The sequence below is a fragment of the Cuculus canorus genome, chromosome 21, assembly GCF_017976375.1.
Source record: "Cuculus canorus isolate bCucCan1 chromosome 21, bCucCan1.pri, whole genome shotgun sequence".
Lineage (NCBI taxonomy): Eukaryota > Metazoa > Chordata > Aves > Cuculiformes > Cuculidae > Cuculus > Cuculus canorus.
The window spans coordinates 8,712,224-8,740,161 of record NC_071421.1 but is presented as its reverse complement, the minus strand read 5'-3'; the positions used below and the strand labels follow the sequence as shown (position 1 = coordinate 8,740,161).

The following is a 27,938-nucleotide window of genomic DNA, read 5'->3' as shown; positions in this document are numbered from 1 at the left end:
TGCTGGTGGTAGATCAGGAGATGCTGGAGATGGTGCTGTACTGGAGAGCCTAGAGGATGGTGGAATCTGGCGACACCAACCTCTCTTAGACACTTCTGGGGGCAGGTGGTGACAAGAATACCCACAGAAGCTTCTCAAAGAAGAAGCTTCTCAAAGAAGCTTCTTGCGTCAAGATGAGCCAGGTGTTGATGGGGATGGATGTACGTAGCTTGATGCTACAATGGAAGAGGTGTGGGATCCATGGTCACCTTGGTGCAGCTGAGCAGGAGCCTGAGTGGCCCTATAGCCCCAGAAGAGAACCAGCACTTGCCAGGCCAACACCACAGAGATCCAAGGACTTCCAGATGAATAGGAGCTGAGCACGCCAAAGATATCCCTGTCCCCAGGACAGATGAAAAACCAACTTGCGCTCAGGTGGGTGTTTGCCTTCATCCCCAACCTCAGCATCCAGGAGGCACCAGGAGCTGTGGGGCTGTGAGGGTGTGCACAGGGTGTTCAGGGGAGCTCTTGTGGGGCCCTGGGGCTCCAAAAGGACTGGGTGAAGGGGCTTAAGATGAAGTGGAGGAGGAGGAGGGAATATAGGTTGGCTTTTATGAAGCATCATTGCTGAGCTGTGGGACTCTGAAGCTGGTTGGGGTCCCCTCAGCTCTGGTCTGCCCAGGTCTCCCTGTCCCCAGCGCAGGATGCTGCCCCCCAGCCCTACCTGGCCACTTTGGAGGCTCCAGCACCTGTGGGGACTGATTTGCCGGCAGATGGCACTGGAGACCGGACCAGCCTTCACCTCGCCAGCCAGAGCATCCTTGGCCACCGGCTGAGAGGGCAAAGCTTGAGGAACCGGGTGGGAGGAGGAGGCTCAGCCCTGACTTGTCCCTAAGGGACGTGGCATTCGGGCAGGATTGGTGCTGTCTCTTGCAGCTCTGCGTTGATGCTTTGTCCTTGCTGTCTCACTGCTTGGTCCTTCCCCCAGCAAAAGCTGTGAGTGCAGCCACCCCATGTCCCTGGACCTCTACCTCCTACCAGAAAATCGAGCCTGAGGTGGGCGGTGTGGCATCCCTAAGCTCTCTTTGTGCAGGAGCACTGGAGTGTTCTAAAATGCAGCTGCAGTGCTCAGGCCATTTCGCAGCTGGAGACACAGCATCCCAGATCACAATAGGTCAACAAGGCAGGTGGAGGAAAAGAGCAGGATAGCATCACAGAATGGTTTGGGTCAGAAGGGACATCAAAGTCCACCCACCCCACCATGGGCAGGGACACCTCCCACCGGATCAGAGGGCTCAAAGCCCCGTCCAATCTGGCCTTGAACCCCCCCAGGGATGGGGCAGCCACCACTGCTCTGGGCAGCCTGGGCCAGGGCCTCCCCACCCTCACAGCGAAACATTTCTCCCTAAGATCTCATCTCAATCTCCCCTCTTTCAGCTCAAAACCATTCCACCTCATCCTGTCCCTGCTGGAGCCCCTCCCCAGCTTTCCTGCAGCCCCTTTTCATACTGGAAGCTGCTCTAAGGTCTTTCCACAGCCTTCTCTTCTCCAGGCTGAACAAGTCCAATTTTCTCAGCCTATCTTCATACGGGAGGTGCTCCAGCCCTCGCATCATCTCCATGGCCTCCTCTGGAGTCTCTCCAACAGCTCCATGTCCTTCCTGTGATGAGGACTCCAGAACGGGATGCAAGACTCCAGTTGGGGTCTCACCAGAGTGGAGCAGAGGGGCAGAATCCCCTCCCTGGCCCTGCTGGTCCCACTGCTCTGGATGCGCCCAGAACATGGTTAGTTTTTGGGCTGTGAGTGTGTGTTGCCAGCTCACGCTGAGTTCCTCATCCTTGAGCACCTCAAGTCCTTCTCCTCAGGGTTGCTCCCAATCCATTGTCCACTCGGCCTGGATTTGTGCTGGGATTGCCCTGATCCAAGTGCAGGACCTTGCCCTTGACTTTGTTGAACTCCCTGAGGTTTGCACACCCTCACCTCTCCATCCTGTCCAAGTCCCTCCGGATCCAGGTTTGGATTTAAATTTGAAGGGGAAGAGTAATTGCTTCCTTTCCCCTAGAGCAACACAGACCCACCAGTCTCCCACTGCAAATTCCCTGCACAGAGAATTTCCTGCTTTTCCTGGCTCCTCTGCAGGGACTGGGAGCTGCAGAGGCTCTGCTCTGGGCTGGCCACCAAGGGGTTAAGTCCTAGACCTTTCTTTTTCTGCTCTGCCTCCTTATGAGGAACAGCCTTTGCAGGGCTGCAGAAAGGCTCTTTCTTTCCCCAGCAGATCTCTGGGAATGAAAAGTCTGTGCTCCAGATATTAAATTACTCATAAAATAGTTGGCCTGTCCCTGAGGCGGCTCCGCAGCCCCCAGCCCCCGCGCCCGCTCTGACGGGCGGCTGATGTGCATCTGCGTGTCACCTCCTGCTACAAGGTCAACCTCTCCAATTTAAAGCAGCAACGTTGGAAAGCAAACCAGATTTCAGCCAGAATTAGCTTCAAATGGAGCATTCAGGGCACTGGTGCTGGGAAGGCTGTGCAGGAGGCGAAGGCGCAGCGGGGCGGGTGCTGGGGTGCTGCGATGCTGCTGCTGCCACACACCGCGCCAGGGCACCCCACGCAAGCCCAGGGGGACGGAGGAACCAGGGCTGCTGCCAGGGACGGAGATGCTCCAGCAACCCTAACCCTGAAGGCAAGGTGGTGGCAATGCCTCGACTTCTTACCCCCCTGCAGCTCTTACAGCCCCTGGGGGACAGTGCCGCGTCTCCCCCAGGGTGGGCACCCTGCTCGCACTCGCCAGGTTGTGGGTCAGTGATGGCATCTCTGGCTCAAAACCTGGCGAGATGGAGCAGGGTGAAGGGCTGAGGTTTCCATGGTGATGCACAGGGATGGGGAGCCTAGATTGTGTTCAGCTCCAGGCACAGATCGCCTCGACGTCGGGCCTGTCTCCTTCCGCTCTGCTTCCCGCTGCCTCATGCCCTCCTGCCACCCACAGCCGAGCAGCGTCTCCTCTGATCTCCACCTTTGGTGGAGCTGCAGCAGAAGGGGATGGAGGCATCTGGAAGGAGCACAGCTTGGTCCTGCCTGTCCCAGGGCATCCTTAACCCCTCAGGAGAGGCATCCCAACAAGCTCAGGTTTGGCCCCCACCCACCACGCATGTGAGCTCCCTCGTGGTCCAGAGAAGTGGGACTGAGCGCTCTCCTGGAGATATGGGAGGTTTCAAGGCCAGGTTGGATGAGGTTTTGAGCAACTGCATCCAGGGGTAGGTGTCCCTGCCTGTGGCAGGGGATGGAACTGGATGGTCTTTGAGGTCCCTTCCAACCCAAACCGTTCTGTGATTCTTCGTGGGACCAGGCTGTTGGCAAAACCCCAGAACCATCGCTGGCGATGTAACGGCATGAGCCTGGGAGAGCCCCACAAAGCCCTGCTCTGCAGGGGGTGTCAGTGTTTTGCAAGACAAGGGAAAGACAGACTTTTTTTTTTCTTCCAGTATTGGCTCCTGGGAGTGACTGGGAACAAAACAGGGACTCCTCTCAATGCCTCAGTTTCCCCACAGGGAGGAACAAATCCTGCTGTGTTCCAGACCCTGGTATTCACTGGAAAGTTTCAGCCCCTGTTTTGCGGTACCCGCTGGGAAGATGAGCTGTGATCTCAGCCTGTGTGAGGCTGAGACGAGCCCCAAGCCCCATCCTTGTCACATATGTAGCCATGTGCCTCCCATACCGTGAGTCAGTCTCATGTGAATTAATACACAGGGCACGTAGGAGGCGCACACACCAAATGCAAACCACACAAACCCCACCAAGAGCACAGAGCGGTTCCAGCACGCAGCACGAGAGCAGAGCAGGATGAGCAGTTGGTACCGGGGTAGGAGAGCCCAGGATTGCCCTCAGCAGCCTCCCACTACCCTCAATCCTGCATTTACACACAGAGGGGAAAAAAAAAGAATCAAGTAAGACAGCTCAGAGCCCATGGCACAGCGAGACATTGCGTGTGCCGCCTCCAAGGGCTGCTGCGCTGCAGAAGGGTCTCCAGGGAAATGTGTGCAATGCACATGGACACATACCTGAAATACCCATCTGGTTTTGAATGTGGATTATCTGCGAGTCTGCAGTCCTGGCTGCCTCAGAAAGAGCGGGAGCTGGAGCCCCAGGGTGAGCGCTCGGAAAGCAGCCCCCAAGAGCTGAATGCCTCTGCCCACTGCTCCCTTCTGTTCCCATTATGTGCCAGGAGAGCTTTTGTCTAGCGATGCTGGCATATGCAGTCACCAAGGAGACGAGAACAGCAGCAGGTCATCAGTGGCGCTTCCAGACGAGCCAGGAGGAGGCTGGACAGCCCTACACATCCTTGCGCAAGGGGCTCCTGCCAGCAGTGCTGGGCTAGAGCTGCTCACCTGCCGTGGACTCCACAGCCTGGTGTGCTCTGCTATGCGACTGATGCCACATCATGGACCCAGCCCTGTAGCCCGGGGATGCCCATGAGGCTGGGCTGAAAGTCAGGCTCTGGGAATATGAGGGGTTTGTAGAGAGTTCTGGCTCCTTGGCTTTACGTAGCACCAGGCATTGGGATGATGGAGGAGAAACCCCTATCATCCAAATGAGATCTGAGCTCTGCCTGGTCCTGCCAGTGCCATCAGTTGCCTGCAGTGGAGCACGGTCCCTTGGGATGCTGAGGGAGAGCAAGGGCCACTCTGGGTGCTTCCTCCCTACCCTGGGTGCTGGCCCTGCATGTAGAAGTGTCCTTGGAGACAGGCATGGATCAGCTGACGCTTCCCAGTCCCGCTGTCTCCTGGGGCAGTCTGGGTAGCCAGGAGCAGATCTTCACTCTTTCTACCATCCATGTGGATCTATCACAACTGTTCTGGCTCTGCCTCCAGGCTCATGGTAAGTCTTGGCAGATCTTCAGTCCTTTGGTCACCACTTCCATCACTCTTGTCCCTCATGCTTGCTGCAAAGCACGTCCTAGAAGCTAAGGCTACAGGCCAAGCAGTGTTTTGCTATGCAGCATCTTGTATCCATTTTGTTTTGATTTGGAGGAGGATTTGTGTCCTCACTGAGCAGAGAAATAGGGGAAATAAAAGCCTTTTTAAAGGAAAAACAAATGCCAGATCAGTCTGTCGAATGGAGTGGCAACCTTCTGCCTTCGTAGCCCACCATGCAGCCACCACCGATTGTCCCAAAAGACAATGGAGACAGATGCTCTGGTTGTTTGTCCGGCTGGGATCTCAGGGGAAGATGCAGAGCATGAGTGAGAAGGAATAGGTGGGCTATGGGTTATCCATGAGGCTTGTCCTCCTCCCTCAGGCAGGTTTCTTAATAGACCTCCAGCTCCCATTAGGGTTTTGTGTGGTTCTGTCTCCATTTTCAGCCTTTTTGCTTGTTTCCTTTTCCCCCTAGTAAAATGCATTACAGTAAGATTGGATGTGTCTGAACATTGTGCATTCACAACCCCAAGGACCTCTACCAGAGCGTGAGTGCCCTGAACCCAGGCGGACGAAAGCATCACACATTTATTATTAACACATTTCGGTGTTCAGGATTTTGGATTCAATGTATTTACTTCTCAAAGGCAGCTTGTGTTATTCTGGGGGGTTTTAGGGTTCTTTTTTTGTTTCCCTTCCAGCATTAAAAAGTGGATGCTGTCAACCTTTCTTTCTTAAGCGTCCAAGAAGCACAGCTGCTCTGACTTTGTGCAGGGCCTCCAAAATACCCTCCTTCACCCTTAGCTCTGGTCCCTTTGTTCCACGGTCACCGTGGTCCTGAAGTCCTCACGCTCTAATGCATCCACAGCCACGTCCTCCCTGCATGCCCTGTTCGCTGAGGCAAGGTGATCTGCTGCTGGAGACAGGATGTGCAAAGGAGGATTTAGCTTGGTGGTCCCTTTTGAGATGACGTTCATCAGCTTTTGGCAGCTCATGGTCCAGCACTGTGGATGCTCTGGTGTGCAGGCAGGCGAAAATTGCACTGAAACCCTGTAGCAGGGATATTAATGATTAACTTCCGCAGCGTGTGCTCCCTGGAGTGGATTTGCCGGTCTCTGCTTAGGTAGTAAAGCTTTCACTGACCCCTGTAACATAATTTGGTTGAAGGGTGAGCAGCCTGGGCCACCGTTCTGTCCCAGCCAGCCCTGTGCCAGCTCAGACGCTACCTCAGCTCAAGCCTTGCGAGCATCCTTACAGCCACGTTTTGTGGTGCGCAGCCACTTCGACTGTGGCTGCCGCAAACCTTCAGCTGCTCTGCAAGACACGGTGCGTGCGCCGCGCTCGACTGGCCATGTTGCCCGACATATCTGTGCTGGAGCTGCACCGAGCAGCTGGCAGGCAAACGGGGGGACGTGTAGAAGGGTGAGAGGGGTGTGCTTCCATCTCCAGCCTAAAAAGACCCTTCGGGGCCCTATGTATGCCCTGAGAAGAGTAGGCTCGGCACAAGGGCAGGCACAAATTTGGGAGGGGCTGTTGACATCCCTGGGATGCTGAGGCCAGCGTGCATCCTGGCTTCGCTTCCCTCCCAACCAGGCCTGGCTGCCACCATACAAAGGGCCAAATGCCACAGCGGGAGAGGAAAACCCAGCCATTTTTCCTTCTTGCCTGGCTTTACCACTAGATGTCATAGAAAAAGCAACACCACAGGCCTCACTCAGCCCTCCAGGCTGGGGTTTGGAGGGGCTGGCAGGTCCTCCTCCCACCGCTGCCCATCTTCCCAGCCTTTGCCTCACTGGCTTTGTTTGCAGAGCCTCGGCACAAACCATCATCACGGATTCAGGGTTCAATGGACATTGAAATGCAACTGAAACCTTTTTTTTTTTTCCCAGCGCCTGTCTAAGACGCTCGCTTGGACCCTCCCAGGAGGGAGCCCCACGTCACCCTTTCTCAAAGGGCGACGCTGTCACACCAGGACCCGCGGCACCTACAGCAATCTGGTCCCCTCAAACAAGTCGGACAAACAAGGCCTTTATAGGCATTTTCTTTTCTTCTGGAGTGGAAGAGAGAGAAGCCGGGGGAGGACTCGGGGGCGTCCCACCGCAGCGGAGCAGCACACAAAAGCTCGCAATGAAAGGGGAGCCAGCAAATCCTCTTAGGGCCTTCGCTGTGTGCACATTCATATCCCGGCCCCATCTGCCGGGAGGATCCCTGGGAGCGACGGGGGGAGAGGGGTTCTCCCTGCCCCTGCGCCACCAAAGCAAGCAAAGCGCATTCAGGAAGTGAAAAAGGGATGAAAAAGAAGAAAGGCTGTGCCACGCCGGTGCAGAGCCTGGCGGTAAATGCAGCTCTGCCGAAGCTGTGGGGAGAGGGTTTGCTTAGGGAGAGGCAGCTTTGGCAGCGGCTGTGTGAGTGCTGGAACCCCTTTGGCCCCCAGGGATGAGGCGGGAGCTGGGGGAGCGAGGAAGGATGGGTGACAACCTGGTGCCTCTGGGTAGAAGAGGGATGCTGGCACCCTGGGCACAGAGGAATAACCTCCACGAGTTTAATGGTGCCTTGACTGGTGGGGACTTGCTGGGAACTGGTGGGGCTGCAAGAGGGTGGATGCGATGATCCAGTGGGTCCTTTCCAACCTGGTGATTCTATGATGTGACCTGGCCCCCTGGGAAGCCAATGTGCTTGTGATGGTGCTTGGTCCCACGCAAGGTGAGCCACGCTGGGGCATCAGCACTCTGCCACACAGTGCTCGAGCGACTGGGGAGACTCGGAGGGCTTCAAGCAGGCTCACAGGCATTCGGCAACACACAGTGTTCAAAAGCCAGAGCAAGGGCCTATTTCATGTGGATGAGATTGGAAGGATGGCATCCTAGCTGCCTTCCTACCTTCTGAGTGCGAGCAGTTGCCTGACTCTTCTTCGAAGCCAGTAGTTGTTCAGGACCAGAGGAACTGTGCGTGGGGCCACGGGGCAGCATCTTCCAGATCCTAGAGCAAGGTACTCACGCAAGGGAAGGAAGTTCCTGTGTCTGTCAAGGCAGGTCTTCGGTTCACAAGGGGTTTCAGCTATTACAGAGACCAAGCAAAACTAGACCAAGAAAGACTATAAATTGGAGAGGGTAAGATTTACACTAGACATAAGGAGGAAATACTTCACAATGAGGGTGGAGAGACCCTGGCCCAGGTTGCCCAGAGAAGAGGTGGCTGCCCACCCCTAGAGGTGTTCAAGGCCAGGTTGGATGGGGTTTGAGCAGCCTGGTTCAGTGGGAAGTGTCCCTGCCCATGGCAGGCGGGTGGCACTGGGTGGGCTTTAAGGTCCCTTCCAACTCAAACCACTCCATGATTCTATGATTTTGTGATAACGGGATTTCCTCCCAATACAGGGGAAAGCCAAGGATGCTTTTACTCTCCTCTGAGGAAACCACCCATCCCTCTCTAGAAGCAAGGTGGCTCAGTAAATAACACATATTGATTACCACTTCTAAGTGCTGCAAGACTGCAAACATCCTGTCTCCCGTGAGTTTGTACTAAGCCTCTTCTTTTTCCTGTCCATCCTGCAGCCTCAACTCTCTTTGCATTCTGCATCGGTGAGTACGAGACTGTGTCTAAACAGGGTCATCCTGCACCAGGAATTCTCTCTCTCCTTCCTCAGGTTCAGGGCAGCCACTCCGCAGTGTAAGCAGATCAGAAAGTTTAGGCTCCTGCGGGTGCTTTTGGAAAGCGATTTGAGAAGAAGTGGGAGTCCTGCTTAGGTTTGGACACAGCGAGGAATAGAGCCCGAGCAACCTAAGCCCAGTCTACACATTCCACCTCTCCTGGGGACAACTGATGTGCTTGTCTTGTGGTGCCAGAGACTTACACACACTGCAACAGCATGCAGAGAGTGAGGAAGACGTGATGTTCTCTCTCATATGGGCTGAGGATTTAATTACTGCAGCTAAGGCAGCTTGTGTCTCTTTCTAGTCTGGCACCAGTCCAGTCCAGGGAGTGGTCCTTCCTCTCCAGTGGCCTGGAGCCAGTGCTCCAGGAGCCCTTCCAATTCTGCTGTGCTGCAGTTGGGTCATGCACTGGGAGAACATCTCTTGGCTGTGTCAGTCTCTTTGGGAGGCAGTGGAGCAGAAAGACATGAGCAGGCATGGGGCCGGAGCTGGGATGTGGCTGCTTTCGGTAGTCCCATCAGTCCATGAGGCTTTCAAGGACATGGCTGAAGAAAGAGCACAGGAGTGGCAGCTATTTCCCATCTGGGGAGCTCCAAAGCCCTGTGACCAGAGGTGGACAGCAATGGCCATGTCCATTATCTGCAGGATGTTGTTCTGTACCACATGCATGAGTCATTTCTGCAGTGTGAGGTGAGACTCCTGAGCAGGTCGGGTAACTCCTGGTGCCAAGCCGGCGATGAAGGTCAGATGGTCTGTGTGTAGCCAGGTGAGAGTCTCCAGGGTGAGACTGTGAGACACAGAGACAGACTGAATGAGATGGGATGGGGAAGGATAAATAGCCTCTCTGGAGGGCATCACAGACCACCCGCACCAGTCTGCTGAGTGACACTAATAAGAACAGCTATACAACACATAACCTGAGCTTGTGGTGACATGTCTCCAACTCTGGGGACTATCTGTATGCCCATCTAGCTAGCCAGCAGGTTCACCAGCACAGGCTGGTCCATCCGTCAAGTCACTTTCCCTGGAGGTGTTAAGGAATAGGTTGATGAAGTGCTTAGGGACATGGTTTAAGGGAGTGTTAGGAATGGTTGGACTCCATGATCCAGTGGGTCCTTTCCAACCTGGTGATTCTATGATTCTATGGTTCTATGTTCCCCCTTCTAGAAGGAAAAGTCTGTGAGAAAGGCTCCTGGGCAGGCTCAGTTTAGCTGCTGAACGTGACCATCGGATAACTTTGAGCTGTGGCCTCAGTGCATTTGGAAAAGCCACCTGGAGCAGTTCTTCCACAGGCAAGAGAACAAATTGCTTTTGTCCTACCTGGCTATTCCAAAAATGATGTGAAGTGCGTGGGAGGAAGGAGGGGCACAAGAACATCCAGCGTCAGTGCAATGGGACGAGTGAAGTCATGTGAGTGAAGTCAGAGCCAAACCCTCAGCTCCATGTGCTGTGCCTCCTCCCCACACCCCAAACATGACCCTTGGAAGGTGCCCACCCATCTCTTTGCAGTCTATCAACCCTGAGGGCTCCCCTGTGCTGTGACCCATCACAGGAGAAGGTGGCAGCCCTGCTTTCCACTCCAAGGCTGCAGCTGCTGTCTCAGTGCATGACAACACCTCACATCCAAGGGGAGAGGTTAGACCGCCATGGGTACCCACCTCTTGGCTTGTTCCCCTGCCCTTACTCTCCGAGAGAGGAGCTGACTCAGCCCTGGGCAGTTCCCTTTCCTGCATCTGAATCTACGCTTTGCAAGGCTACACAAAGCCAGCAAAGACTGTACATCCCTATCTGTAGTCCCAGACCTCCTTGCTTCCTACAGGCGCCCCAAAAGCCCCTAAAGATGAGAAATACAAAAGCTGTTTCACTTCAGGTTAGCTTCCCATGCATTTCATTCCTCCTGCAGAGGAGCTGGTGTGGAAGAACACTCTCCCACAACAAAGCCAAGCATCCCCTCTCCAAGAGCTGGCTGCTGTTTCTCCTGCCTTGCACACACCCCATTCTGCTCTCTTCCATGGAGATGTGTGCTCTAACCGATGCATTCAACCATAGCAAGGTCACTAAGAGCTGCAGATAGATAAAGGAGGTGTTTTCTCTTTTCCAGCTCTCAGCAAAGATGAGAGACTTAGCAGATAAATGTCCATTGAACCAAGAGTCACAGGGGATGAGCAGGGAGGGAAAGCCTCCACCACCTCTGCTGCCCTGCCAGGGTTCTGCAAGCCCGTGGCTCTGCTGAAGCTCAGGAAGCTCATGTGAGTGGAGAACTCTGCTGCTGGACTGAGGAGGACAGAGCTCATTGCTGTGCAGTTGCTTCTTAAGTGCCAGCAAGATCCTTCAGAGCCCTCCATGTGCATAAACCACATGTTGGGTTGTGCTAATGTCCCTCTCAGGCAGTTCATGAGGGTTCAAGACAGGTCAGCATTGGCCACCATCCCCACTTCCCTCCTGCCCCACTGCTGCCTTCCAGCTCCTGGGCTTCCTTCTGTATTTACAACCACTACTCCTGAGTGGCTGGCAAGCTGCCTGGCAGAGAAGGAGCCGGGAGTGTTGGCTGACATTGGCTTAACGTGAGCCAGCAGTGGCTCAGGTGGCCAAGAAGGCCAAAAGCATCCTGGCTTGGATCAGAAACAGCGTGTCCAGCAGGAGCAAGGAAGGGATTGTGGCCCTGTACTCAGCACTGGTGAAGTCCCACCTCCAATCCTCGGTTCATTTTTGAGTCCCTCACTACAAGAAAGATATTGAGGGGCTGGAGCGCATCCAGGGAAGGGAACAAAAATAGTGAAGGGGCTGGAGAACAAATCTTCCAAGGAGTGGTTGAGGGAACTGGGTTTGTTTAGCCTGGAGAAGAGGAGGCTGAGGCTCAGCACTGTCTATCACTGCCTGAAAGGAGGTTGCAGCAAGGCAGGTGTTGGTCTCTTTTCCCAAGTGATAGGAGATAGGGATAGGATGAGACGGAATGGCCTCAAGTAGCACCAGGGGAGGTTTAGACTGGACATTAGCAAAAATTTCTTCACTGAAAGAATTATCAAGCACTGGCCGAGGAAGCCCAGGGAGGTGGTGGGGTCCGCATCCATGGAGGTGTTTAAAAGATGGGCAGATGAGGTGCATAGGAATATGATTTAGTAGTAGTCAGGTATGGCAAGGCTTGATGATCTCAAAGGTCTTTTCCAACCTAGCAATTCTATGATTCTATGATCCCCTAACGAGCACAGGAGAGACTTTCTCCATCCCACCTGCTGACACCGTACGTGCCTTAAACTCAAGTACATTTAGGCAGACCGCCTTGTCTCGCTGGTCTGCGTGGTGCTTGGCAGCTCTTGGTGGGGAGCTCTGCTTTGAGAACAAGAGCTAACAGAGGTCACTGAACACCAGGGAAAAATCTCTGAATCCTCAAAACTTAGGCTCAGGCTGAGGCAGCTCCACAGGCAGGGGCCACATCATCCCAGAGGCTCACAAAACATAGAATCATGGAATGGTTTGGGTTGGAAGGGACCTCAAAGCCCATCCAGTTCCACACCCCTGCCACGGGCAGGGACACGCTCCACTGGACCAGGGGCTCCAAGCCCCATCCAACCTGGCCTTGAACCCCTCCAGGGATGGGGCAGCCACCACTGCTCTGGGCAGCCTGGGCCAGGGCCTCCCCACCCTCACAGCAAAACATTTCTTCCTGAGATCTCATCTCACTCTCCCCTCCTGCAGCTGAAATCCGCTCCCTTCATCCTCTCCCTGCACACCCTGATCCACAGCCCCTCCCCAGCTTTCCTGGAGCCCCTTTCCAAACTGGAAGCTGCTCTAAGGTCTCCCCGCAGCCTTCTCCTCTCTAGGTTGAACAACCCCAACTCTCTCAACCTGTTCTCACACAGGAGGTCCTCCAGCCCTCGGATCATCTCTGTGGCCTCCTCTGGATTTGCTCCAATAGATCCATGTCAGGCCTGGTTTGTGTGAAGGCGCTGACTGTCTGCTGGACCAGTGCAACAAGTGTTGATCAGGGAGGGAATGTTGAAATTGAAGAAGACGAACCTGTGGACATGGCCCTCCTCACTATGTCTGACAAACCACTTCTGCCTCCGGTAAACTACCACCTTTGGCCCATTCACCACTGCCTCCTCAGCAGAGAGAACTTGTGATGCCCTACAAAATGCCACCAATATGCTCATGAGAAGTCTAGTTAGGGGTTGATTTTGCAGTCCTTGTAGATGTTTACCTGCATGATGCCCTCAGCTTCACAGAATCACAGAATCACAGAGTCACCAGGTTGGAAAAGACCCATTGGATCATCGAGTCCAACCATTCCTAACACTCCCTAAACCATGTCCCTCAGCACTTCATCCACCCGTTCCTTAAACACCTCCAGGGAAGGTGACTCGACCCCCTCCCTGGGCAGCTGTTCCAGTGCCCGATGACTCTTTCTGTGAAGAATTTTTTTCTGATATCCAACCTGACCCTCCCCTGGCGGAGCTTCAGGCCATTCCCCCTTGTCCTGTCCCCTGTCCCTTGGGAGAAGAGCCCAGCTCCCTCCTCTCCACAGCCTCCTTTCAGGTAGTTGTAGAGAGTAATAAGGTCTCCCCTCAGCCTCCTCTTCTCAGGGCAGAGCTACAGTGAGTACTTTACAGACGTTCATCCCCTGGAGAACCAGGTGGTCAGATGCAGGAGAGCCTAATGCATGCTGGCCCAGTGCTCTGTGCACCAGGACACCCTCTGTAAGAAGGTTTAGATGCTTCAGTGCGAGGTAGAATTTCAGCATAATCCATTGCCAAGGGAAGTTTCCTGTGCATCAACAGGAAGGAGACCTTAACAAATAGGTTCATCACTCATCAAGAGCCAGGGCTGAGGTTTTTGCCTTTGGTGGAAGGCAGCATGGGTGGGTTTTTTTTACTTCTGTTATTCTGCAGAGAGGACTTTGAGTGTCTGCAGCCTCTGCCAAGCGCAGACACACTGTTGTGGGTCCTGTGGAGCTCATATCCCGTGGCACCAAGCTCCTTGGGCAGCCACACAGCGTGTAACAGCAAATCCCTGACAGAAAGGATCTGGGATGGCATCAGGCCTGCAAACATCACTGCTGAAGGACAGCAAAGCCTCTACGAGAGTAAAAAACACTGCTAATTCCTTGCTGTCTTTGCTTCCAGCAGGCTGAGGGAGGCTGGGCAGGGGCTGGTGTGCCAGATGCTGTGCTTGCTGACACCCACATGGCAGCACCTCTTCCCCCCGGCAGGATCTGAGCAGGGGGCTTAAACCTGTGCCAGTAGCTGAATGCGAAGTGCCTGATGTTTTTTGACAGCCCCCGTCGCTCCCCTCAGTGTTGCAGGCAGTCTCTGGCTTGCCCTTCACTCAGCAGCGCTTGTCTTTCTTGCCCTTGCATGGATTTCTCATCCTGGCTCTCCTCCCCATCCTCCTGCAGGTCTGGGTCTACCAGGAGGAGCAGCTCTTTCCCAGAGCCCTTGGACGTCCACTGGGCTGAGCTCCTGCAAGTAAGCATCACACTCTCTGCTGAGTGATACTCTCTCCACTCATGCCCGTGCGCAGAGCTGGGGTGAGGAGTAACACCACCAACCTGCCTGCTGCAAGCCCAGCGCCCTGCGCAGGAGCTGAGAGAGTTGTCATTCCAATCCCGCTGTTTTCCATGCTGCGTTTGAGCTGGACCCGCAGTAGCTCCTGGAGACTTCTGGCACCGGCCAAGTCCCTCTTGGCAGCGCTCCTGCCTGCTCCGGGGCTGTGCTGTTTGCTTATCTAGCGCTGTGATTTAACACAGACGCAGGAACTCACACACTCTCTCCCAGTCTCCTTCAAATTACTTTATTGCTTCCTGTCAACCAGCCGAGCGTATCCTGTTCCTACACAATCCCCAACAAGCAGTTTTCACAGCGTAATCCCCCTTTGCCAGATAACACGGCTCGACTCCCGAAGGATGCCGACTCCTGTCAGTGAGGCACCTAAGGATGCAGGAGCTCAGCTCCAGGCACAGCTTTTCTAGCGAAGTGTGTTCTTATTTTTAAGGAACGCTGGCTCTCAGCCAGTTTTATGTTATTCCGAGGGCTTCATCCAGCAGTTACTTCTCTCAACCAATGCCAAGTGCTCTCCGGTGCTGCGACGGCCATGAGGGTCCTTCTGCTGGAACTTCTCTCCCAGCTCTCACATCCCTGCTGTTCAGAGGAAAGGTCTTGTCTCACCTGCAACAGTGGGACAGCAATACGTTCAGGCATCGCAAGAATAGCTGTTCCCTTTCTTGATGCAAACCCAGCATCTGTGTCCCAGAAAAGGTGAGCCCACCAGCTGCACATAAATCCCAGAGCGGTGGTGGGAACTTCTGTGGGGCTCTGGTCCAGCCTCTCACCTGCATCAGGGCTGTCACCAACACCACATCGGGGCAGACATAGCTAGCTGCATTTGGCCAAGTCCTGGAAACCCTCCAGGGGATTTCCTGCACCCCCAGGTTTCCTTACATTGCTGCTGCCCTTGAGCAAGTTTTGGAGCTTGCAACATCCTAACATCTGCCTCAAGGGTACTGTAGACCTCTCAGCATCACTCAGCGATGTCCAGGCAGCACGACATCTGCCAAAGGCTGTTGATCTGAGAGAACCTGTTGTGTTTCTCCTACATCCTCCATCCACATGTTTGGATCCCATGCTAAGACATCCCTGTGTCCCAATATTGCATTTGTAGGCTGAGAGAGATGGGGTTGTTCAGCCTGGAGAAGAGAAGGCTGCGGGGAGACCTTAGAGCAGCTTCCAGTACTGTCCAGGAAAGCTGGGGAGGGGCCCTCAATCAGAGAGTGCAGGGATAGGATGAGAGGGAATGGTTGTCAGCTGACAGAGGGGAGATTGAGGGGAGATCCTTATGAGAAATATTTTCCGGTGAGGGTGAGGAGACCCTGGCCCAGGTTGCCCAGAGAACCCATGGCTGGCTCATCCTTGGAGGTGTTGAAGGCCAGGTTGGATGGGGCTTGGAGCACCCTGATCCAGTGGGAGGTGTCCCTGCCCATGGCAGGGAGGTGGAAGCTTTAAGGTCGCTTCCAAATCATTCCACAATTCTATGATTCACACTGCTCTGCTCCATCTGGTCTTCTTCAGCCTCCTCACGGTCTTTCTCCCCAACCTTGATGTCCATCTGATGTGTCAGCTGAGCCTGTGTCCATAGCGTAAGACTAGGGAAGTCTCTTTCAGAACACAGCTTTGTGAATTTTTGATTCTGTCACGTGTAAGTGTTCTGAAGAGCACACTTCTGGGAAACCCTGTGTGTTGTATCTGCATTCCCCTTGCTGTGCATCTGCTCTGTCCTTGCGCAGTGTCAAGCCCTGCTGCTCCTGGGCTGCCTGTCCTGCACAGAGGCCACCAGGCACTGCTGCTGCAATGCAGAAGGGACAGATCATAGAATCATAGAATCACCAGGTTGGAAAGGACCCACTGGATCATCGAGTCCAACCATTCCTAACACCCCATTAAAACATGGACATGTCTGGGCCCTCCACTGTTGAGGGACAAAGCGGGTGCAGCTGGGTTTTAGGCTTGCTCCAAAGGCAAATAAAGTGCGCAGACAACAAATTTGGCTTCAAGGCCAACCCTGAAGCTGTGCCTCGGCAGCTCTGCAGGCTCTGGTTGATGACAAAGCACGGTAAGTGTCTCAAGCCCAAATAGTGTTTTTTCTCCATGAGGAACAGATACCTGTGCTAAACCTCTCTGACACAACCCATTACATCTTCTGGGGCCATATCTTCAGCAGCTGTGGTATCTCAGGGCTCTGGGGGCTGTCGCCAGTAGGTCCCTTGGTGTGCTCTGCAAGCTAAAAGCCACTGCTGGTGTCTGCTCCAAGCATGCCCCTTGTCATCAGCCTCCTCCTTGGCCCGAGGAAAGGGAACAGATGCAGCACATAATGTAGCTGGAAGTCATAGTTTCGTGGTTGTATTTCGTAGCTCTTTCCTGATCCTGCCCCGAGAACAGTTTCTTGGTCTGACATTGTCCCTGGAAGCTGAGCACCATTTCGGTGCCCTTTGTCGCTTTTACCAGCAGCTGGATCTGCCCTCCAGTACTTGCTTCCTCTCTATACTTAGCACCTCATTAGCCAGAACATTTCCTTACAAAGCACAGTTTTCCTAGTCTGAAAAGGTGGAAAATCCTGTTTGACTGAAGAGCAGCACAGATCATTTATCCAAAGACATCTGAACAGCTGGTCCTGGAAAATTGGCTCCAAATTAAAAACCAGTTGAGAAGAAGTATCTGTCCTCCCAGGTAAATCAGGGGCTGATTTATTTCCTCTCTAGTTTGCCTGCTGAGCAATGCACTCAGCACAGAGCCAGCCTGACACGTTCCTGCCTCCCCATCCCAAGGCTGGAAACCTCTGTGAGGACTGTGCCTGCTGGAGATGGAGCACTCATGGTCCCCTCACAGTATCTGCTGCTCCCCTCCAGCATCCTAGACTGCTCCCGGAGGACCAGGAAGGGTTTTAATCATAGAATCACACAACGGTTTGGGTTGGAAGGGACCTTAAAGCCCATCCAGTTCCAACTCCCACTGGATCAGGCTGCTCAAAGCCTCACCCATCCTGGCCCTGACCACCTCCAGGGATGGGGCAACCTGGGCCAGGGCCTCCTCACCCTCGTGGTGAAGAGTTTTTCTCTAATGTTTAATCTAAATCTTCGCCCTTCCAATTTAAAGCTATTCTCCCTCATCCTAGCACTCCATGAGGTGTAAAACACCCCTCCGCAGCTTTCCTGGAGCCCCTTTCAGTACTGGAAGCTGCTCTAAGGTCTTCCCACAGCCTTTTCTTCTCCAGGCTGAACAACCCCAACTCTCTGTTCACCCCCCAGCTGCTCCTGGGCAGAGAGGATAACTTGGTGCCAGGTTTTATTACCTTCATGAATCTTCAATATAAAAAAAAAAGGTAAGTAAATAAATAACGGCATAAAGCTCTTGTGCACGCGCTTGCCAGCACCCAGCAGTGCTCGCGCTTTGCAGGACTTGGCCCAGCTCAGTCACATTTTAGCCAAAGCCTTAACAGAGAAGATATTCCCACACCCAAAGAGAAATTGTGCCCTACCTGACACATAACATGCAGCATCATCCACACTGACTCCTGACCTTTTATCTCCAGACCTTGGAGGGGTTTGTTTGCACGCCATTCCGCTTTCTCCACATCATCACATCTCCCTTAGATCGTTTCCCTTTGGAAAGACCTGAACAACCTGTCTCTTTGCTATCCTTGCTGTGGCAGAAGATGTGGCTGCCTCCTCTCCGTCTGCCTTGTTGTCATAATCACTTCTTAGGAGAAAAGAGCACTATGACCACACGCCATCACCTTTGATCCAATATTTGCCTTCTTCTAAACACACATCACCTCAGGGCACCTGAGCATTTTGCTTATGAGTGCCTTGAACACAACAGATAACGTTCCATTTTTCATAGCGTTCATAAGCATTTGCAAAACTCCTATTTTTAACACCAATGTTGACAAGAAACAGGTCATTTTCTCCCCAGTTTCCTATTAAATGCCATTTCAGCATTCTCAGTTTCAGGGAGGACACACTGTAATTTTATAGTATTAAACACATACCTGAGTTTGACTCTGCAGCTTCTCTAGCTTCCTTGGAACAACTTTAAAACTATTTTCCAGAAGATTCCGGATTGCAGATGCGCTGCCACAAACCAGCATGGGTCACAGCCTTTTCTTTTACCAACCTTTAAAAATGACAGCAATTAAACCGTGCATCCTTTCATATCATTACCTCTGTCAGTAAGCGATGCCTGGCAGGTTTTCATCAGAGGTTGCCTACAGAGCAATTTTATCCTCTAACATTGCTGTTTCTGGCCAGTTGTGGAATAATCAAGGTGTAAAATGAAAATATTTTGCAGAATACAAACCCCACCTTCTGCCAGCCATGTCTCGTGGCTTTGAAGCCCTCAGGATTAGATTTACACATGTAAGATAGCAAGAGCATTTGGGAATCACGGCCCCCATTCTGTGGGATCGATCAAAATCTTTTTTTTTACTTATGTATTTCTTAAAAATGTAGAGTAATAGGTTGTATTCTTGATGGGTGCTTTTCTCTACGTTCTGGGAAATCATAGAATCACAGAATGGTTTGGGTTGGAGTGGACCTTAAAGCTCATTCCTTCCATGGCCCTGCCATGGGCAGAGACACCTCCCACTGGATCAGGGGCTCCAAGCCCCATCCAACCTGGCCTTCAACACCTCCAGGGATGGGGCAGCCACCACTGCTCTGGGCAGCCTGGGCCAGGGCCACTGCACCCTCAGGAAAACACTCCTTCCTAAGATCTTATTGTGAGTTCTTTGTTATTTATACACCTTTATTTAATTTGGCCTTCTCTTTGTTTAGGCTTTTTTTCTTTCCACAATGTCCTGCTTATTTATGACATCAGCTTCTTCAAGAAGACCTGACATGTTTGCAGCCCTGAAGGAGACACCTTTATGAACTTTTCCCAAAGTTTCTTCTAACTCTACAGCCAGTTGGTGCACACCTGCAACTGGGTAACGTCTGCAGTGTCTCATCTAAGGTTTACTGGCCCCATCCCTAGAGGTGCTCAAGGCCAGGCTGGATGGGGTTTTGAGCCCCTTGATCCAGAGGGAGTTGTCCCTGCTTGTGGCAGGGGTGTGGAACTGGATGAACTTTAAGGTCCCGTCCAACCCAAATGATTCTATGATCTCAGGTTTACCTGCCTGAGTTCCTCTCTTACTGCCATCATAAGCTGGCATCAAATTAGCTGTTGACGAAAACACCCCAAATTTTCTGCCCAATTCTACAGTTCTAAATCTATTTTAAATGCTTCAAAAGTGCCTCTTCTCTTTAATTAGTTCCCATGGATACCATTCAAAAGTTTCATTTATTTTAGGAGTGCGATACTCTTCAAATTTTTAATGCAATCGACCATTTGACTTTTGCTTCCTAATTTAGCTGATGGCTTCAAACAGAAATCTAGCCACCTTCCACTCCTTGTTCCTCTCTGTAGCCACCCTTGCCTCCCCAAAAAAAAAAGTTTAAATACTTGCCTGAAGCTTTCCTGGAGACTCTGCTGAGTTCCTGAGGTTCCCAGCACAGGGCAATGTGTGGCTGACCTGTGCCATCCTCTTACCTTCCTCCTTTCTGCTCTGTCTCATCCCTGCTTGCGTCAGGGTTGGTAATGTGCATGAATCTCTCACTGCAGGAATATCTCGCTTTGCAGTAGGTGAGCTCAGAAATGCCGGAGGAAGGAGCTGAAGGAGAGCGGGAGCTGCAGAATCCTCCATTAGCTTCCCCTGGGCAGGATCCTGCAACAAGCCAAACGGGTTGAGCAAGGAGGGCTCCCCAGTATCACGTTTCAGCACGAGCCATCCCGGGCCAGGTACCCTTACAAAACCTAAAAGGATGGAAAAGCCTTACCTTGGTTTAACTCTGCGTGGAGAAACCTCACCACAGCATCCCCAGTGGGTGGGGAGGTGGTGGGTGATTCTGTGGTTGATGGCTGGAGACCAGTACAACCGGTAAAGATGTTGGTCTGCTCTGGATGAGAGGGTGGGATCGGGGAGAGGGCTGAGGTTGCGGAGTAACGTCTGTTTACTTCGTTCAGATCAGGGACTGAGGATCTTGTGCTGTGCAGCACCCGCTGCTCCCAATCTTCCTCTGGAAGGACCAGACCTGTTTCTCCACCAGACTGCAGAGCATTTGAGGTGACGGTGAAAGGCAAAGAAGGACAGAGGGAGGTCATTCTCGGTGACAGACTGCAATCGCACATATCCATGGGTGTCCTGCAGATCACACACCCTTCACAGAGGTCAGGAAACCCCAGAACTGGGAACAGTTCCTCCATCCTTACCTGGCAGGGGAGACACCATAACCAGCCAGGTGGTTTTCCCAGGGTGAGGCTCATCCCTTGCACTCCAGGTGTGTTGACCCCTGCAATTTATATATATATATTTTTTTTAGCGACCTGTCAGCCTCACCTCTGTGCCTGGGAAGATCATGGAACAGATCCTCCTAGAAGCTGTGCTAAAGCACATGGAGGACAAGGAGGTGATGAATGGCAGCCAGCACGGCTTCACCAGGGGCAAGACCTGCATGACCAACTTGGTGGCTTTCTATGGTGGGGTAACCACAGCAGTGGACACGGGTAAACCAACGGATGTGATCTATCTGGACTGCTGTAAAGCCCCTCATGGACCCCCACAACATCCTTCTCTCTAAATTGGAGAGATATAGATTTGATGGGTAGATGGTAAGGTGGATAAAAAACTCGTTGGATGGTCATATTCAGAGAGTAGTGGTCAATGGCTTGAAGTCCAGATGGAGATCTGTAAAATGTGGCATCCCTCAGGGGTCTGTACTGGGTCCGGTGCTGTTCAATATCTTTATCAATGATATAGACAGCAATATCGAGTGCACCCTCAGCAAGTTTGCGGATGACACCAAGCTGTTGGTGTAGTTGCCACACTGAAAGGACGGGATGTCATCCAGAGGGATCTGAACAGGCTGGAGAAGTGGGGCTGTGAGAACCTCATGAGGTTCAACAAGGCCAAGTGTAAGGTCCTGCACCTGGGTTGGGGCAATCCTCGATTTCAGTACACGATGGGGGATGATGTGATTGAGAGCTGCCCTGCAGAGAAGGACTTGGGATGCTGGCCGATGAGAAGCTCGACATGAGCCGGCAATGTGTGCTTGCAGCCCAGAAGGCCAACAGTGTCCTGGGCTGCATCCAAAGCAGCGTGGCCAGCAGAGCGAAGAAAGTGATTCTGCCTCTTTATTCCTCTCTTGTAGATGATCCGAGGGCTGGAGCACCTTCCCTACGAGGACAGGCTGAGAGAATTGGGGTTGTTCACCCTGGAGAAGAGAAGGCTCAGAGGAGATCTTATAGTGACCTTCCAGTACCTGAAGGAGCTACAGGAAAGCTGGAGAGGGACTATTCATAAAGGCTTGTGGGGATAGGACCAGGGGGAATGGGTATAAACTGGAGAAGGATAGATTTAGACTGGACATTAGGAAGAATTTCTTCACTATGAGAGTGGTGAGACACTGGAACAGGTCCAGGGAGGTTGTGGATGTCCCATGGCTGGAGGTGTTCAAGGCCAGGTTGGATGGGCCTTGGGCAGCCTGATCCAGTGGGATGTTCCTACCCATGGCAGGGAGTTGGAATTAGATGATCTTTAAGGTCCCTTCCAACCCAAACTATTCTATGATTCTATGATCTCTAATGAGCTCAGGACCAGTAAGCAGATGACAATAAGCGGTCCCTGAACAGCAGGGCCTGGTCTCCTTTGGAAAGTGCTACCCAAGACACTTTATCATGCAGACAAAGAGGGGGAAAAGGGTTAAACACTGCCTGGCCTCTTCAGCCCGTGGTGGCTTTGGTTATCTGCAGCATGGCTGCAGGGCTACATGGTGCCTGTACATGTTCAGGGATCAAGAATTAAGTGTTTAAATGATAAGTGATATCTTAAAAACATAAGTTTAGCAATGAATCTGTGCCGACAATGCTATACTATTAGTTAATAGGCAGAATTAAGTCATTGGCCCGGGGCCAAGCCCGTCACAGCCAGAGCCAGAACAGCTGAAGCTGCTTTTCACTTGGGTTTTGCGTTTACGGGATTTGCTGCTGCAGGGAGACTCCGGTTTCTGTAAAAATATGCTCGTTATTTCCTCCTCCCAACCTGCCCCTGGAAGCACGAGGCTCCTTGGAGCCTGAGGGATTCAGCCAGGAGCTGAAAAGCTTTCCTTTCGCATGCAGAGATGGGAGCAAGGGTGCCAGTTTCCCACAGGGCATCTCTGCGCAGCCCCCGTCCGGCTGCTGCCTGCTCTTTGCAGGCAGATTTAGTGCTCCAGGTGCCATCAAGGGACTCATCCCTTCCATCCAAAAGTGACTGCCCTCAACTGGGGGATTGAGCTTTACCAGGTGGCTCCAGGGGATGGAGCTTCCATGGACTTTAAGAACAAAAAGCTCCTCCTGGATCCTCCTTGGGTGATGCTCTCTCACTCCTGGCTCTGAGACCGCTGCATCAAGGCTTGAGTCTGTGTGTGACGCTGTTTCGTTCAGGCTGCTTCCCTTTGTGTCTCCTTTTGTGGCTGCTGCACCTCTTCAACCTTGCAGAGAGTGAGAGGAAGCCACCTCCTCCAGGTGTGATGAGGCAAGGGCTTCGTGTGCAAATGAAACCTGTTCTTCCTGAACCTGGAACTGCTGCATTAACTGTGTCACCATCAAACCCATTGTTAATGTCCCCCAGATGTCATCTCTCTTGGCTCTGACTGCCTGGGAATCATCTTTTGATGTCAACCAACACGTAGGTGCAGTTGGAGTGGCATCTGTCCCGTTTTGTAACGCCGGTGCTGCTGCTTTTCCCAGCCAAGGCTTTACCTAATGCTCTCTGCAACAGGGTTGGAGCATCCTAGGACAGCACTGCCCAAGGGTGGGATGTGGGCAGCTATTACTGATCAAACCAGTACACCTTGCTTCCAGAGGTCAGACCCAATGCCCAATGGTGGCCAAGTCCACCTGGCACAGTACTGTGGCCACTTGTCACCAGACGGCAGCAAGGAGAGCAACAGCTAAAAACATGGTGGCTGGCTGGGGAGGTGAGGAGGTACAGTGCTCCTTGGTCCTTGGCCATCCTCCACCGGCTAGGAGGCCACAGATACTGGTGCAGAACAAGAGGAAGGTGCAGAGAAGGATATTGAAGGAGATCTCACATCACTTGTGGTGGTGCTTTGTGGCATTTGGAGATGCTGGCTTGGCGACCAGAGAAGTTTGTGGGCTTCAGAACAGAAGGTGGAGGCTGGAAGCTGGTGGCACCCTCCGCGCTGGCAACAGCAAGTGTGTGAGGGTAGCTGTGAGGCTTTGGCAGGCCTTCCTATGGATGTAGAAGAACACAACAGTCAAAGAAAGCCCTTCCTGGGAGCATGAGGTGGGACCAGAGCTCATAATTCATGACTGACTCTGAAGAGCATCTTCACGGGAGAAATGAGACTCCAAGGAGTACGTAAGAGCTTCAAAGTTCCTGCAGTGGTCAGACAATAAGTTTGCATGGTAAATGGTCCCTACTCCAGCAGCAACAGACTAAAGGGGTGCCCAAAGAAGCTGAAGAAGGTCTCCAGTAACAGTTTTCTCCGGACAAAATTCACACTGTGCCTGGCAGTGCAGCCCTGAGGGCTGCAAGAAGATCCTGAGGGTCTGGTTGGCCACTGGCAAAGAGATATGGCTGCTGCTTGCTCCTGACTGTCACTTTGGAGAAGTGGGATGTACCTGTCTAGGTTGCAGGACACAGCAGCAGCCCTGGGATCTGGAAGGACTGAAACGGGAGTTGGAGAAGTTTGGAAATGGTGAGTGCTTTCTAACTTCTGACGGGAAATGCTGGGTGCTCCAGGGGAGCGAGGGGACCATTACAGAGCCTGGGAAAGGGAGAGCAGTGGGACAGGAGGTAACTCCTGGGGATGGTGGGCTCCTTGTCCTGTGGAGGATCACATCTGGAGGCAGGAGCAGCGAGACCACTGGCTGTCCCTGGCTCTGAACACTCTCCATAGAATCACCGAATCGCTAGGTTGGAAAAGATCTTTGAGATCATCAAGCCCAACTGTACCTGTCCACTACTAAATCATACTCCTAAGCACCTCATCTGCCCATCTTTTAAACGCCTCCAGGGATGGGGACTCCACCACTTCCCTGGGCAGCCTCGGCCAGTGCTTGAAAACCCTTTCAGGGAAGAAGTTTTCATAACGTCCAGTCTAAACCTCCCCTGGCACATTTCCTCTTGTCCCATCACCTGTCACTTGGGAGAAGAGACTGACACCCACCTCGCTACAACCTCCTTTCAGGCAGTTGTAGTGAACGATGAGGTCTCCCCTCAGCCTCCTCTTCTCCAGGCTAACCAAACTCAGTTCCCTCAGCCACCTCTCATAAGACTTGTTCTCCAGACCCTTCCTCAGCTCCATTCTCCTCTGGATGTGCTCCAGTATTTCAATGTCCTTCTTGTAGTGAAGGGCCCAAAACTGAACCCAGGATTCGACGTGCAGCCTCACAAACATCGAGCGCAGGAGCAGAATGCTTCCCTGGTCCTGCTGGCCACGCTGTTTCTGGTCCAAGCCAGGATGCTGTTGGCCTTCTTGGCCAGCTGGATCACTTCTGGCTCACACTCAGCCACTGTCAACCAACACCCCCAGGTCCTTTCCCAGCCACTCCTCCACTCCAGCTTTCCAGCCACTCATCCTGGAGCGCTGCACGGGGTTGTTGTGCCATAAACCCTAATGAGACACTACAGACAAAATCTTCACCACACGCTACAGAGCCAGGACACAGGATTCCCCAGAAGCTCCTGCACTGAATGTGAGTGGGGGCAACTGGATGACCAATGCCACCTGCAGCGACAGGAGCTCCTGGAGGGGATCAGAGGCTGCAGTTGGCCACACTGAGTTTAGAGGTGTCCAAAGACAGGTTGGATGAGGCTTTGAGCAACTTGATCCAGTGGAAGGTGTCCCTGCCCATGGCAGAGGGGTTGGAACTGGATGGGCTTTAAGGTCCTTTCCAACCCAAACCATTCTATGGTTCCATGATTTGGCTCATACATTCAGCCAACGCTGAGGGACCTTTTGATCTCCTCCAAATACAGCTGTAGTTGGCAAGACATGAGTTACTTGCAATGGGTCAGGTCAGGGAACCTGAGATGTTTAAGCCGCAGGTGCAGCAAAGAGAAAGAGCACAGTGAGCCAAGATTGGTTTTTAAGTGTTTGGCACTTGGTGGGTTGAGGAGCAGGGATCCATCCTGCACTCCAGGGGCTCTTCAGCTTTTGGCTTATGAACCTTGCACAGCTCCATTCGCTGGGTGTGACCTTCCCTGAGAAGATCCTCCAGGACACACGCATGCTGTCTGCAGGACGCATTTGACCCCACTCACTGCCAGAAGAGATAAGGGCAGAGCCATGAGAGGTGAATGGAGGGGCACTGTGGGGTTCAAGGTGGACGCCACCAGCCTGGATTGGGCGAGGAGGGGATGGTCACAGTGGAGACAGAGAAAACCTCCTGCAGCAAATAGTCCTAGCAACGGTTAACCATGTCCTGAAGAACGTTTGGCTCATGAAGTGCCCAAAGGATGGATTCGCTCCCAAGGCTGCAGGTGAAGCTGGGTTTGCTGGGCGGTGTGAGGAGAGGTGGAGCAGGATCTCAGCTTGGGACTTCTGGGGAAGCCCTGCTTATAAAATCACTGGGTTGGCAAAGACCTTTGAGATCATGGAGTCCAAACATACTTATCCCCTACCGAACCATCCATGAGTACCTCATTCTTTAAATACCTCCAGAGATGGAGACCCTCCCACACTTGTGTGGCCTCTTCCAGTGCCCAAGAATCCTTTCGGTGAAGATGCTTGAACCCATCCGGAGGGGATGGGGCTATAAGCGTCTCCCAACTGTCTCGCACGGGGCATGCGGGACCCCCTGCTCCTGGGAACTGTGGGATCTCTGCACCCGACAATTGCAGGATACCCTCCTCCCAGGGATTCCGGGACCCACTGCTCCCGGGGATTGTGGGATCCCCCACTCCTGGGAATTGTGTGAACCCCCTACTCCTGGGGCACGTGGGACCCTTGCTCCTGGGAATTGTGAGACTCTTGGTCCAAGGGAGAACAGGAACTCCTGCTCCCAGGAATTGCAGGATCCCCCACATCCAGGAATTGCGGGATCCCCTGCTCCTGGAGATTGTGGGATCCTTGCTCCTGGGAATTGTGTGAAACCCCTACTCCCGGGGCACGTGGGACCCTTGCTCCTGGCAATTGTGGGACTCTTGGTCCAAGGGAGAGCAGGACTCCCTAGTCGCAGGAATTGCAGGATCCCCCACATCCAGGAATTGCGAGACCCTGGCACCGGGGGATTGCGGGACACACTGCTCCTGGGAATTGTGAGACTCCTCGTCTAAGGGAGAACAGGACTCCCGCTGCTGGGAATTGTGAGACTCCTGGTCCAAGGGAGAGCGGGAATCCCTAATCCCAGGACTTGCAGGATCCTCCACATCCAGGAATTGCAGGATCCTCTGCTCCTGGAGATTGCAGGACCCTTGCTCCTGGAAATTGTGAGACTCTTGGTCCAAGGGAGAGTGGGAATCCCTGCTCCCAGGAATTGCAGGATCCCTTGCTCCTGGGGATTGCGGGACACACAGCTCCCGGGAATTGTGAGACTCCTGGTCCAAGGAAGACTGGGAATCCCTAGTCCCAGGAATTGCAGGATCCTCCACATCCAGGAATTGCAGGATCCCTTGCTCCTGGGAATTGTGAGACTCCTAGTCCAAGGGAGAGCGGGAACCCCTGCTCCCAGGAATTGCGGGATCCCCTGCTCCTGGAGATTGCAGGACCCTTGCTCCTGGAAATTGTGAGACTCTTGGTCCAAGGGAGAGCGGGAACCCCTGCTTCCAGGAATTGTGGGATCCCCCAATCCAGGAATTGCGGGATCCCCTGCTCCTGGGGATTGCGGGACACACTGCTCCCGGGAATTGTGAGACTCCTGGTCCAAGGGAGAGCGGGACCCAACGCTCCTGGGGACTGCAGGACCCTCACACGGAGGAATCGCAGCATCTCCGCTTCGGGCGCTCCCGGGGTGGCTCCGCGGGGCCGAAGCACCGCCTGTGCCGGCGCCTTTGTGCCTTCTGTCCCCTCCGGGGGGGGTTCGGGCTCCCGGGACCCCCGCCCCGGCCGGGCGGATTTGGGTGGAAATCACGGCTTTCTCCGCATGAGCGACAGCTCCGGGAGAAACCATCGCAGCGCGGGGGGGACCCGCCGCCACCCCCCGCCCCCCTCCTCCCATCTCGGCGCCCCTCTGACCCCCCCATTCGACCCCCGCCCGCCCCCACCGCGGTGCCTCCCCCTCGCCCCCCATCGCGGCGCCCCCTCCCCATCGCGTCCCCCTCGACTCCCTCATCGCCCCCCCCCCCCCGCCCCTCCCCATCGCGTCTATCGGCCTCCTCATCACGCCCCCCCCGTGCCCCCCATCGCCTGTCCCACCGCCCCCTCCCCCCAAACCTCGCCCCTTGTCGCCCTCCCCCCCCCGGCAACTCACTCCCCTCTCCACCGGCTGCACCCCCGCCCCCTCGGCCCCCCATCCCGCTCATCCCACTCGCCCCCTGCCCCTCCCAAACCGTGCTCCCTGCAGGCCCCCGGTGCTCCACTGGTCCCCCCTAACCCCCTTCCCTGCCCCCCCCAAACCTCGCTCCTTGCAGAATCCCCCACTCCCAGGTGCTCCACTGGTCCCCCCATTCCCCTCCCCGGCCCCCCAAACCTCGCTCATTGCAGACCCCCTGCTGCCCACCACCCCTCGGTGCTCCACTGGTCCCCCCTATCCCCCTCCCCTGCTCCCCCAAACCTCTCTCCTTGCAGGGCCCCCACCCCTCGGTGCTCCACTGGTCCCCCCATCCCCTCCCCTGTCCCCCTCAAACCTCGCTCCTTGCACACCC

At 53.8% G+C, this 27,938-nt stretch overlaps 1 long non-coding RNA gene across 2 annotated transcripts; it reads right to left on the bottom strand.

Moving 5' to 3' along the window:
• Positions 1-14,341: 14,341 nt before the first annotated feature.
• On the bottom strand, positions 14,342-27,094 carry LOC128854269 (uncharacterized). 2 transcript variants are annotated; one of them, XR_008453266.1, is made up of 5 exons: positions 20,339-27,094; positions 19,906-20,176; positions 19,619-19,793; positions 18,081-18,205; positions 14,342-14,704 (listed from the first exon to the last, which is right to left on the bottom strand). It is a non-coding gene; the product is annotated as an uncharacterized LOC128854269 (long non-coding RNA). The 2 variants fall into 2 exon arrangements; XR_008453265.1 differs by having other exon boundaries at positions 19,906-27,094.
• Positions 27,095-27,938: the final 844 nt, after the last annotated feature.